The sequence below is a fragment of the Euphorbia lathyris genome, chromosome 4 (assembly GCF_963576675.1).
Source record: "Euphorbia lathyris chromosome 4, ddEupLath1.1, whole genome shotgun sequence".
In the NCBI taxonomy this organism is placed as follows: Eukaryota; Viridiplantae; Streptophyta; class Magnoliopsida; order Malpighiales; family Euphorbiaceae; genus Euphorbia; species Euphorbia lathyris.
Genome location: NC_088913.1, coordinates 59,306,489 through 59,321,026, shown reverse-complemented (window position 1 = coordinate 59,321,026; position 14,538 = coordinate 59,306,489). Strand labels below are relative to the sequence as shown.

Below are 14,538 nucleotides of genomic sequence, written 5' to 3'. Positions count from 1 at the left end.
TTTAGTTTCAGGGCATACTTGCCGACTAAATAAATATTAACATATTTGTTTAAAAAGTTCTTTTTTATCTTTTTGTTGGAATAAGCAAATGATTCCTATTCTTCGGGTAAATTACAGTCATCATGTTTGAATTTTTCTCAACTTTAAAACTTTGCTTAATACATTATTTGGGCTCCTCAACTTGTCGAACAAAAACTTTGATCGGTCCTTTGAATAAAAAAAATTTATTAAAATTGAAGTATATGGTTCTAATATTAGAAAAGGTAAATTTTATAGTTGAGCGAATAAGAACTTCCTTTTTAATTTATTCTGTGAATTATATAATAATATTTTAAGATGCGTGTAATACATATTCCGTATTTAATTTATTCTTTTGCGACCGAGTGATCAATTGATTACATTTTACGCAAATTCAATGAACTAACTTAACATTTTTTGCAAGTTCGGGAAGCTAACAGGACACTTTGCAAATCCATCCTCCAATCTCAGAAAGACGACTAATTGAGTCGACCGGTTCCAAAAAGGGATTTCTACCCTCTTAGTGTCTGTTTATTTTGAGATCCTTCCTATGAATTCTGAGTTGGTTGTATCTGTGACAAATTGTTCTTCATCTTTAATATAATTTTCAGTATTGATTTCAATTGAGTTTCTTATTTGTCTGTTTATGCTTTTGCTTAACTTGAATTAAATCATTCAAAAGTCCAAATTTAAACTTGGTTCATATTTGCGAGCCTAATGCTGCTGTCTATACCAAGCCTGTTGATATTGACAACATCACAGTAAAAGGACCCAAATTTCTGAACCTTAGAGCTAGTCACAACTTGTAATAAAGGAATTGCGTGTTAGGGACCATAGAAGAATAAGTCGGTTTAATTGCCTTAAGTTTATGCAAATTCAGATTAGCTCTTTGATTAAATTGGTTAATTAGATTGAAAGTTATATTATCGTATAATTTCATTCCTTTCTAAGAGTCTATGCTTTGCTTTGGATCAATCTATGAGTAGAATAACTTAGAACAAAAACTCAAATTCAATTTTCCAATGTCTAGATAACATCTGAATTCTAGTAGTTTGGTACTTGCGGTATAAATCCTATGGATTCGACACCTGGACTTCCAGATTTATTACTTGATAACGACGGGGTACACTGATTCCTTAATGATCCTTTGAGCGTCAGCTCGGGGCGCATCAATGGTGCATGTAAAGCAGGTTGCGATAAATATGGATAGGCGGGTATGGGAGGCATTGTAGAAGTATGGATACCAAGCTAATAGGTCAGTTCCATCTTAAGAAGGATTCATCATTTTCTCAAGAGATCCATAGCTATGGAAATGATAGGAGGTTCAAACCCCCTAGCTTGGCACATTACAAGGGTGAAGGACCACCTTACATCCCATTAAACTCCACCAAATGGCACATTGTAGATTGCAACTAATATAATGCCAACTTCGCCAGCTTCAAGTCTCTACTTCCTCATCAGAAGACAAATCCAACTACGTTTGGAAACAAAAGATAAAGCCTATTGAATGGCAAATACCTTGAATGGAGAACGCCTAGATAAAGCTTATTGAATGGTGAATAGCTCAATTGGTGCAAAGAATGCCTAGAAATGGTACAAAAAATGCCTATAAATGGCATAAAAACGCCTAGAAATGGCTCAAAGAAACAACGCAAAGAAAGCATGTAGTGACATATTTATTGGATGTTATTCTAATGAGACTATATCTATTGGACGATGTTCCAATGAGATCAAAGCCTAAGCGGTGTATCTATTGGACGAGGTTTCAATAAGATCACAGCCTAAGCGGCATATCTATGGGATGTTATTCCAATGAAATCAATACCTTAAATGGTGAATGCTTAGATGGCAAAAATAAAGCTCTGAGTGGCGAATGCCTAGATGGAAAGTGAAGAAAAAGTCCCGAGTGGCGAATGCCTAGATGGAAAATGAAGAAAAAAGCTCTGAGTAGTGAATGCTTAGATGGCAAGTGAAGAAAAAGCCCTGAGTGACGTATGTCAAGAATGGCAAATGAAGAAAAAGCCTGACATGGAAAATGAAGAAAAAGCCCGATGTGGCGAATGAAAAATAAAGCCCGATGTGGCGAATGCCAATAAAGCTGATTGAAAATGGCGAATGCCAAGAATGCCAAATGGAAACTAAAATATTTTGAAAACAAATGAAATCTAGTTTTCTCTCTCCTTGAAAAATTATTTTTCCGCTCTTAACCAAACAATACTTAAGAGCATTTCTAAGATGCTCATTTGGTTGGTTCTTAAGTTGAAATTTGAGAAGTTTAGGTTAAAAAACAATTTCAAAAAACTCTTAATCACTTCCCAAATCACTAAACCACCTTTTGTTTTGATGGTTTCAAGAAAGGTAAGGAAACAAGATATTTTATTCTTTTTATTGGTCTTTGTTTTATTAAATCAATAATTCCATTTATTTTATTTTTTAGTTTTGTGCTTACTCATATCTCCTATAATCTCATTGTAACCTATTATTGAGGAGTCTCTTTCCACTTCTATTCTAGTCCCTCCTTATTTCATTTTTATTAATTATTTACTACCGAGGAGTCTACCTCCTTTCACCAGGGGCGGAGACAGGCCCGTCCCTGAGCATGGGCAGAAGGGACGCCTGTCCAGGGCCCAAGGATGAGGGAGGGCCCAAATATAGTAATAGATTTTTAGTTTTATACTTGATTAAAAAAATTAATAAGATAATGATTATTAAGCCATACATGGGTGTAAAATATCAATTTCCAATATGAGTCTTTCCAAATTCTCAAACTCTTCTTTTCTTCAATTACCCATCAATCCCAACGATTAAACGATAATATTTTCGTTAATCTTCATCTTAAATTCATCAACTATATAATCAATTTTATTCTCCCATCAACACTATAACGGTGAAACTTGTCATTGTTGAAACACATTTCCACATGATTTTGATTTGATAAAATTATTTAAGTTAATCCCATGATTAAAATACTCCAACACAATTAAATTTAAGTGCTTTGATTTAATTGTACTAATAAGTTTGTTCAATGTTGAGTAAGTTAAGTAATAAGAACAGGAATTAAAAATCCACAAGAGAAATACAAAGTCAGCAGATGAAAGTCACACAGTCGGAGCTGAGTAGAATGCAACTCAGCTTGCAGAAAAGAAATATCTTCTTCAGAAAAGCATAAAGGCGAAGCCGCTGAGTCAAGTTGAGTAGTCGTCAGGTCAGCATCAATGATCCATCAACTTGGAAGACAAGGTCTGATAATTTTCTAAAACAATCAGAAGTCTCAGAAATCTGTCTGGAAGACTTTTTCGAGAAAGAGCATGGACCATCTGACATTTACTAGAAGACAAACATGGCTCCTGATGAAAACAGAAGACAAGATTGGCCTGTAGCACTTAATGTTGACCAAGTGATGACGAATGAAGACCGTTTCCCCACAACGACTATGTCGGGATTCAAATCATTGACGCCCCAAAGATCTCTATAAAAAGACCAATTCATCACTTGAATCAATTAAGACGGACAAGCAGATCTTCATCAAGTCAAACTATTGAGTGAATACAAATTAGAAGCTCTGTCAAAAAGAAAAAGCAAGTTCTTACACCAACTTCAATCATTGTGTAAAAGTCTAGAGTGATCTTATTCATCTAAAGTGTTCTTCACTCAGTGAGAACAAATTCTGTATCATTTGTAATAGGTTAGAAAAGAGAGGCTGAGTACTCGGTTATAGTACTCAGTGGTAGAGAGAAGTTGAGTACTCGGTTATAGTACTCAGTGGTAGAGATAGGATTGAGTAGACGAATAGAGGACGGTACTCTTGCATACTCAGTTGCTATTGTAAACGGTTTGTGCTCTACCTTTAAAGAGCTCAATAGAGGATTCAAAAAGCTCGGAAGGATTTCCGAGGACTGGACGTAGGCGGAGAGGCCGAACCAGGATAAGTCTGCTGAGTAATCTCTAACCCTTTATCTTTTGATATATATGTTTATTGCTTGCTAAATATTACTCAACAAAACAATAACTTGCATATACTGTGTTGAGTAATCTGAAAGCTGAGTTGTGTAACGTGAGTGTTAAGTTGGAAATTTGCCTAAGTATTGTTTCCTAAACTTACTATTGAAACAGCTCAAGTCAGCGGCTGACTAAAACTGTCTCAATTCTACTCAGCGGTGCTGACCTAAATACTGAATTAAAGTCTTAAACATTTAAATAAGTCAGCATTAAAAGAAAAAGTTATAATAGTTCCTAACCCCCCCCCCCTGGAACTAATACTATCACATTACACGGGACCAACAGCCATTGCCAATAGACTTTTTTTTGTCTTTGAGAAATTTATAAAATTCTGATTTACTTTGGTCTTCAGATGTGATTTGGGATAACCCATTAAAATCTTCAAATTTCAAGAACTTACCTGCTTGAGCTGATCCCACTAATGTCTGAGAACAGCACTCGTTTTCTTCCTAGAAACCAAACAACTCAGATACTCCCTGAGGGATTATCTATTACCAGGCCTCCCTTGTTCTTCGGGGCCAACTATACGTTTTGGAAAAACAGGATGAAAAATTTCATTCAGGCAACAAATATGAGTGCATGGCTGGCTATAGTCCAAGGCCCTTTTGTTAACAAATATGAGTGCATGGCTGGCTATAGTCCAAGGCCCTTTTGTTCCCTATGAAATCATTGACGGTGTAAAAACTGTCAAAAACGAGGCTAAGTGGTCAGAGGATGACCTTAAGAAATTGCAAAATAATGCTTCGGCTATAAATATGCTTCACTGTGTGTTAGATGCTGCAGAATACAACAAGATTTCAAGTTGTGAGTCAGCACAAGAAATATGGAAGAAGCTGGAGGTTACCTACAAAGGAACTAGTAAGGTCAAATAGTCAAAAGTGAATCAACACATATGGCTGTACGAGCTGTTCGAGATGAATGACAATGAAGGCATCTCTAAAATGAATGCAAGATTCACTAATATAATCAACGAGCTCAAAAGACTCGGCAAGAACTTCACTGAGGAAGAACAGGTGAAGAAAATCCTGAGAAGTCTCCCCAAAAGCTGGCAAGCAAAGAAAACAACTATTGAAAAAGCTCAAGACCTGACCACCTATAAGTATGATGAGCTCATTGGATCTCTGCTGACCCATGAAATCTCAATGAAGAATTTTGAGGCCAAAGAAAAGACTGAGGACAAGAAGCAAAAATCTCTTGTCATAAAAGCTGACTCAACCGAAGCTGACTCATCAGATGATGAGGAAATGGCCATGTTCACTAGAAAGATGAAGAAGCTGTTTAGGAAAAATGACAAATACAGCAAGAGGCCATTCAAGAAGAATGACAAATACAAAGCTGAGTTAAGTGACAGCAGACATAAGAAAGACAGTTCAAAATCTGTTACTTGTTTTGAATGTCATCAAGCTGGACACATTAAGTCAAGATGTCCTACCTTGAAGAAAGATAAAAAGTCCATTAGAAAGGCAATGGTGGCAACCTGGAGCGATAATGATGAGTCAACATCATCAGAAGCTGATGCCACTGAGTCAAGCTGTCCTACCTTGAAGAAAGATAAGAAGTCCAGTAGAAAGGCAATGGTGGCAACCTGGAGCGATAATGATGAGTCAACGTCATCAGAAGCTGATGCCACTGAGTCAGTGAACATCTGTTTTATGGCTGACGAGTCTGCTGACCTCTGTCATTCTGAGCAAGCTGACCTCTCTGGTGGATCTGACCATGAGGAACACACAACTGAGGTAATGTCTCTACCTTTGCTCAGAAATGAAATGATTAATGCTCTAAGTGACTGTTGGTCCCGTGTAACGTAATAGGATTAGTTCCAAGGGGGGGTTAGGAACTAATATAACTTTTTTGCTTAATAATGCTGACTTAATTGAATGTTTGATAGTTTAACTCAGTTTTAGGTCAGCAAGGTTGAGTGTGATGTGAGACAGCTTTAATCAGATACTGACTAGAGCTGTTTCAGTTGTGAGTTGGGAAGTAACACTTAAGTCAGTTTCCAACTCAGCACTCATATTACTCAGCTTTAGCTTGTACAGATTATTTACTAAGTGATTTTAAGCAAGCAACACATATATATATATATATATATAATATATATATATATATATATATTTATATATATCAAGAGAAAGGGTTAGAGTTTACTCAGCAGACTTATCCTGGTTCGGCCTCTCCGCCTGCGTCCAGTCCCCGGAATCCTTCCGAGCTTTTTCAATCCTCTATTGAGCTCTGTAAAGGTAGAGCACAAACCCCTTACAATAGCAACTGCGTATGCAAGAGTACCATCCTCTATTCATCTACTCAATCCTATCTACCACTGAGTACTATAACCGAGTACTCAGCTTCTCTCTACCACTGAGTACTATAACCGAGTACTCAGCTTTACTCTTCTAACCTTTTACAAATGATAAGAAATTTGTTATTAATACAACAAAGAACACTTTAGATGACTGAATCAATCTAGACTTTTACACAATGATTGGAGTTTGGTGTAAGAGCTTGCTTTTTCTTTTCAGACAGCTCCTGTTTTGTATCTTTTGCTTAGTGAAGATTTGCTTGTCTGTCTATATCTCTTGTATGTGTGTGTGATCCAAGTGATGATTTGGCCTATTTATAGCAATTTTTAGGGTGCCAATGATTTGAATTCCGACATAGCCATTGTGGGAAGAACGGTCTTCTTCGTCATCATGTGGTCAGCTTCCAAAGCTGCAGGCCAATCCTGTCTTCTGTTTTTAGCAGGAGCCAGGTTTGCTAGATTCGTCTTCTTGCACCAGGTTTGTCTTCTTGTGCCAGGTTTGTCTTCTTGCTAAAAGTCAGATGGTCCATGAATCTCGAAAAGGTCCTTAAAATGGATTTCCAAGACTTCTGATTTGTGTCAGACCTTGTCTGCCAAGTTGACGGATCATTGACACTGACTTGATTATTACTCAGCTTGACTCAGCGGCTTCGCCTTCAAGCTTTCCTGAAGAAGACATTTCTTTCGTAAAGCTGAGTTGCATTCCACTCAGCTTTTTCTGCGTGACTTGCTTATGCTGACTTTGTTTTGTCTTTCTTTTGTGGACTTTCAGTTCCTGTTCTCGTTAATTAATTTACTCAACATTGTACAAACTCATTAGTACAATTAAATCAAAGCACTTAAATTTAGTTGTTTTAATCATGGGAATAATTTTGTCAAATCAAAATCATGTGGAAATGTGTTTCAATAGTGACCTCTATACACTTATCAAAAAGTGTAACAAGAAAATACGAGCACTCAGCAGGCGATGTGATAAGATTGAGGAGGTCAAGCTGAGTGATCTCCGACATCTTCTCCAGGACAATACCAGGCAAGATGAAAACTTAAAAATCATGCATAGGTTTGTCTCTGAAGTCCAATCAGATTCTAAGAAACTGAGGAAGTACATCACATCCATACAGAGCCAGCTGAATACATCAGCTAAAAAGAGGTTCTATTCAAAAGCTGAGTACTCAGGTACTGGTCATCGAAGATGGAATCCTCAACAGAACAGTCAATGTGACTTCTGCGGAAATAAAGGACACACCACAAGGTGTGTTGGCATGCTCAGCACCAAGGTGCTGACCAGCAAGTAAGGTATCCCCAACGGAAGGTTTATTGTGACTTCTGTGGGAAGAATGGCCACACTATCAATGTGTGTCGTCATAAAATTAAGCATAATGTATCACCTGCTGACCCTAACAAACGAGGACCCAAAAAGACTTGGGTACCTAAAGATAACTAGTTGTATTGCAGGTAGGCCTGAGATATGCTGAGAAGTTGTTAAGCCCAAAATATACCTAAAATATCATTAATATTTACATCATTATTTTTACAAATTTATGTTGTTTATATCTGTTTAGATTACTTTTACTCTCAAATATCTTTCTTTCTTGCAAGGTACCTAAATATTTGGTAAAATCCAAATATGAACGAAAAAGGATCAAAAACAGAAGAAAACCCTACAAAAGGAGTCAAAGACGACGTAAATCAAAAGCGCCAAGTCAAGGACACGAACGAGAGCAAAGAAGTGAAAAACACAGCATGCCGCGACAGCGAATCCCCCACCCGCGGCCGCGACACGCGTGGTTCAGCTACTTCCTCCCTTCGTCCAAAGCTCAACTTAATGCTCCCCCATTCACGGCCGAGGATTCCCATTCTCGGTAAGTGCAGAAATTCTGCCAAAGTGCATTTAACACATGTTGAAATCCAAGAAACACGTTCGTTCAAGTGGATAAAGACGTCCTTTCACAACGGACACGACTCTTAACCAACGGATATAATTTTTCACAAAAGACACATCACTTCAATCTCAACCCTTTAACATCTATAAATAAAGAGTTGGTGTTGAGAAAAATGGATGTAATGTTATGTAATATAGATATAGAATTAGAGCGTAGAACTAATGTCTAAGTTCTAAGCAAAAATAGTTCGAGAGTTAGAAATTAGATTATGTACAAAACAAGATGAGGTACACATATTGTTTATAGTTTAATTACAACTCAGTAGCGTTTAGACATTGTTCCAATTTTAGTTTGCATTTTGGTAGTGGCCGACCGAATCCCTATTACGAAGTTAGAGCGAGAAGATTGAGTAGAGTGTTCGCCCCTGAGCCTGACAACCTCTAAGGAAACCCAAGGAAAGGACTGATCAGCCGTTCACTTGCACGCCCTCGAAGAACTCGATGCTCCATGTTCTCTGTAAACTTGTATCAATTTATATTTCATCTAATAAAGTCCGTTCTATTCGATAAATCGTTATGCAGCACTTATGATAACCAATCCACTAAAGTGATTGCTGGTGTTTTCATTAAAACGTAGTTAAATTCAAAATCATTACAAGGAAACTTTGTTGAACACTTAGGCAAATTATCATCTCGAAAGAGTTTTAATTTGATTAAGGGCAACTATCCCGAAAGGGTTTTGTCGCGTTCAAAGCCAATTAATTAGAGGTTCCGTCATTTATTTCATCATCTTAATTGATACAAAGTTTAAGTTGTTTTCTTTGCTTAGTGCAAATGAATACATTCATTTGTTTTTCTAAAAGTTCTAAATGTTCCTGTTTTGTAAAATTCATCCCTAAATCAGAAGATCTTTCTAACAATCGATATATTCTAATATAAAATCTTAATCCAGCATTTTCAAATACTCAAAGTCCACAAACTCAATTAAACAATTTCCTAAATTCAATTAGACAAATTTCACTTTTCATTTACATTCAATAGTAAATCTAACAAGTTCGAAATTAACAGATTCAAAAATAAGTTTTTCGTTAAAAAACGTATCCCTGTGGGATCGATATTTTTATTACTACAAGCGAAACCGTGCACTTGCGGAAATCGCTCAACAAGTTTTTGGCGCCGTTGCCGGGGATACGCCAAAATTTTTGACAAAAATTTTATTTTTCATATTTTATTTTCGAATCTAGGTTTACATATTATTTTTATACAACTTTTACATTTTATTTATTTTCAGTTTATATAACATATTTGTTTTCAATTTTGTTTTGAAGGTAGTTTGGGCCATGCAACAATTTCAAGTTCATGCGCAGTTCGCGAAGTTCGGGCACACCACCAGACCCTCTTGATCCAGAAATTGAAAGAACACTTAAGAAAAACAAGAAAAACAACAAAAACAAAGACAAAACACCCTTAAAAACCAAAGTAGTCCAGCCAGAAAATATGGCCGATCCACCGACACTTATGGATTATGCTAGGCCAGGAATGGCCGGTGTAACTAATAGTGTAGTTAGACCACGTATAAACGCAAATCAATTTGAAATTAAGCCTGCTTTGCTTAATATGTTGCAAAACAACGTAACGTTTTACGGACTACCTAACGAAAACCCTAATGCCCATTTGACAAATTTCTTAGAAATTTGTGACACTTTTAAAATTACCGATGTAACAGCCGAAGCAATCAAACTTCGCCTCTTCCCTTTCACTTTGAAGGATAAGGCAAAAATTTGGTTAACTTCTATGCCTGCTGCAACATTTGAAACTTGGGACCAATTAGCCCAAGCGTTTTTATCAAAATATTTTCCTTTAGCAAAAACCGCAAGAGTCATCAAAGAATTGACATCTTTTACCCAAAATGATAATGAAACTCTTTATGAGGCTTGGGAACATTTTAAAGAACTTCAACGTTTATGCCCACACCACCAACTGCCAGATGCACTTTTAATGCAGACATTCTATAATGGATTAAATCCTACAACTAGAGGTTCATTAGATGATATGTCTGGAGGGTTATTTATGAAGAAGACGTCCGCCCAAGCAAGAGAACTTTTGGAGGAAATGGCAATCAACAGCAGTATGTGGCCCGCAGAGTGTGGACATATACCAATGGCGAAACCATCATCCTCAGGTACATCATCGGTTAAAGGTATAATGAATCTTGATCCAGTTGTGATGTTACAAGCCCAATTTTCTGCTTTATCGCACAAAATTGATAGGTTTATGGCACCATGCGATCCTAATGATCCAATCCAGACAGACATTGATTACGAAGGTATGAATGAGATAGAACAGGTAAATTTTGTCCAAGGACAAAACCAAACTACTAATCCTTATTCTAATACTTATAATCCTGGATGGAGAAATCATCCTAACTTTAACTGGAAAGATAGTAGTAATAATAATAATGCAAATGCTAATCAATATCGTGTAAATAATTATCAAAATCAAACAAGAGATACGATTAGCACTTTATCTTCAAAAATCGACAAATTTATAGATGCTATGAATGGAAAGGTCAGTAATCAAGACGAAGGTTTTAAACGGATCGAAAGTAAATTCGATCAGCTTATCAAAAACCAATCATCTAGCATCCATAATTTGGAAGTTCAAATTGGACAACTTGCTAAATCAATTCCATCCCGCAAAGAGGGAAGTCTTCCCAGCCAAACGGAAGAAAATCCGAAAGAGCATGTTAAGGCTATCACTCTTCGCTCGGGGAAAAACTACTTAGGTCCGGAAATGCCCGGAAATTCAACTTTACCTGGAAATGATTTACCAAAATCCAAAGAAGATACGTTAAAACAAAAAGATACACCAATTGACTCTAGTACGAAACCTTTTGTACCAAAACCACCTTTTCCACACAGGGTCCGAAATAAGGACCATGATAAACAACTTTTATCATTTTTAGATAAACTTAAAAATTTGCATATAAATTTAACATTCATGGATGCAATTACGCAAATTCCTAACTATGGAAAATTCTTGAAAGATTTAATTTCAAAAAAGATTAGTTGGGAAGGAATTTCATCCATTTCACTTTCTGAAGATTGTAGTTCGATAGTATCAAGCAAATTACCTACTAAACTCAAAGATCCCGGATGCTTTACCATTCCGTGTAAATTGGGAAATATGGAATTCCCAAGTTGTCTTTGTGATTTAGGAGCTAGTATAAACTTGATGCCATTGTCTATTTTTGAAAAATTAGGTTTAGAAGAGGACATCAAACGTACCAATATGGTTTTGCAATTAGCGGATCAATCCACTAAAAGACCATATGGTATAATTGAAGACGTTTTAGTAAAAGTTGACAAATTTATTTTTCCTACTGATTTTGTTATCTTAGATTTTGCTTATGATGTTAATTGTCCGCTAATCTTTGGTAGACCGTTCATGAACACGGGACGTGCTCTAGTTGATGTGTCGGAAGGAAAAGTAGTTTTAAGAATAGGTGACGATAAGATCGAGTTCGATATGAATCAAGCGATGAAATATCCTATGGAGGATTTCGCCTGTATGAAGCTTGATTTAGTTGAAGAATGTGTTAATGACATTGTTCAAAGAGAAGAAATAATAGAACCTATAATGGGTGAAGAATTAGAAGATAAGGACCCAGAGCCTTTGATTCGAGAAGATGGACCAGTTCCGCCTTCAGTAGTAGTTCCACCAAAATTAGAACTTAAAGAATTACCAAACCATCTGAGATACGCTTTCCTAGGCGGAAGTGATACTCTACCTATAATCATCTCTAACAAATTAACAAAAAATCAAGAAGAAAAATTGAAAGAAGTTGTTAGAAATAGAATAGGAAGTATGGGATGGCAGATTTCAGATTTAAAAGGAATTAATCCTAGTATTGTAATGCATAGGATTCACTTAGAAGAAGATAAGCCACCTAAAGCGGATAGACAAAGACGTTTAAATCCGAATATGAAAGAAGTAGTCAAAAATGAGATTACTAAACTCTTAGACAATGGAATCATTTATCCTATTTCGGATAGTGAATGGGTTAGTCCAATCCATTGTGTACCCAAAAAGGGAGGCATAACTGTAGTAAGGAATGATGAAGGTGAATTAATACCTACGCGAACCACCACTGGTTGGAGGGTTTGTATAGATTATAGGAACCTAAATAAGGCAACTAGGAAAGATCATTTTCCTTTACCTTTCATTGATCAAATGATCGAAAGGATAGCCGGTCATGCATTTTATTGTTTTCTTGATGGCTATTCCGGATTTTTTCAAATATATATTTACCCGGATGACCAAGATAAAACAACCTTCACATGTCCTTATGGAACATTTGCATATAGGAGAATGCCTTTTGGTCTATGTAATGCACCAGCAACTTTTCAACGTTGTATGACTGTAATTTTTAATGATTTCATCGAAGATATCATGGAAGTATTTATGGATGATTTTTCAGTTTATGGAGATTCTTTTGATGCATGTTTAAAAAACTTAGATAAAGTTCTTTCTAGATGCGAAGAAACGAATTTAGTATTAAATTGGGAAAAATGTCATTTCATGGTTGACGAAGGAATTGTTTTAGGTCATAAAATATCTGAAAAAGGATTAGAAGTAGATAGAGCAAAAACTTCAGTAATAGAAAAATTACCCCCACCAACAACTGTCAAGGGAGTAAGATCGTTTCTAGGACATGCAGGTTTTTACAGACGATTTATAAAAAACTTTTCTGTAATCTCCAAACCACTTACTAATTTGCTTATGAAGGATTCAACCTTCGATTTTAATGAAGATTGCATTAAAGCTTTCGAGACATTGAAAACAGCTTTAGTCAGTGCACCCATAATCGCTAAACCCGATTGGGATTTACCTTTTGAAATCATGTGTGATGCAAGTGACCTAGCTGTAGGATGTGTTTTAGGTCAAAGAAAGGATAAAAGATTACATGTTATATATTATGCAAGTCACACATTGTCCGATGCACAGTTAAATTACACAACAACAGAAAAAGAGATGTTAGCCGTAGTATTTGCATGTGATAAGTTTAGGTCATACTTGTTAGGATCTAAAGTTATTATTTATACAGATCACGCAGCTTTACGTTATCTGTTTGCTAAGAAAGATGCAAAACCGCGTCTGATTAGATGGGTTTTGTTGTTACAAGAATTTGATATAGAAATTAAAGACAAAAAGGGAGTAGAAAACCTTGTCGCCGATCATCTATCAAGACTAGAAGATGAAAACGGTCCTATAGGGGAAACTATCGGTATACGAGATGATTTCCCCGATGAACATCTCTATCAAGTAGAAAGTATCATGTCACCATGGTATGCAGATATTGCTAATTATCTTGCAACCGATATTGTTCCGGAAGGATTATCTTTCCAACAAAGGAGGAAATTTTTCTTCGATATTAAACAGTATTTTTGGGAAGATCCCTTTCTATTCAAATCATGTGGTGACGGGATAATTAGGAGATGTGTTGGAGAAAATGAATATGAATCTATAATAACGGAATGTCATTCCAGCTCATATGGAGGACATAATGGAGTTAATAAAACGGTAGCTAAAATATTGGAATGTGGTTTCTTTTGGCCTACAATGTTTAAAGACGTTGGTTCATTTATTACTCGTTGTGATAAATGCCAAAGAACGGGAAATTTAGGAAGGAAAGATGAGATGCCCCTCACAAACATATTGGAAGTTGAAATCTTCGACATGTGGGGAATTGATTTCATGGGACCTTTTCCGCCTTCCAATGGTAAAACTTACATATTAGTAGCCGTTGATTATGTTTCGAAGTGGGTTGAAGCAATTGCAACCCCTACGAATGATTCTAAAGTAGTTGTTAATTTTCTTGACGATATATTTTATAGATTTGGTTATCCTAGATTCGTTGTTAGTGATGGCGGTACCCATTTCATAAATCAAAATTTTGATATACTTATGAAAAGGTATGGAGTACGCCACCGCGTGTCAACGCCATACCATCCTCAGTCAAATGGTCAGGCGGAGATCTCAAATAGAGAACTCAAATGGATTCTAGAGAAAACTGTTTCATCATCAAGAAAAGATTGGTCACAAAAACTCAATAATGCGCTATGGGCATACCGTACTGCATTTAAATCACCAATAGGAATGACTCCATATCGTTTAGTATATGGAAAAACATGTCATTTTCTAGTAGAATTAGAACATAAAGCCTATTGGGCTATTAGAAAACTTAATTTTGATTTACAACAAGCAGGAAAGAAACGTTTGCTCAATTTAAATGAGTTAGATGAGTTACGTCATCTATTGTATGAAAATGCGAGGATTT

The 14,538-nt window shown here is 36.2% G+C and overlaps 1 non-coding gene across 1 annotated transcript; it reads right to left on the bottom strand.

Annotated features, from left to right (window-relative positions):
- Positions 1–10,073: 10,073 nt before the first annotated feature.
- LOC136228305 (small nucleolar RNA R71) lies at positions 10,074–10,180 on the bottom strand. Its single transcript, XR_010688635.1, has one exon. It is a non-coding gene; the product is annotated as a small nucleolar RNA R71 (small nucleolar RNA).
- Positions 10,181–14,538: the final 4,358 nt, after the last annotated feature.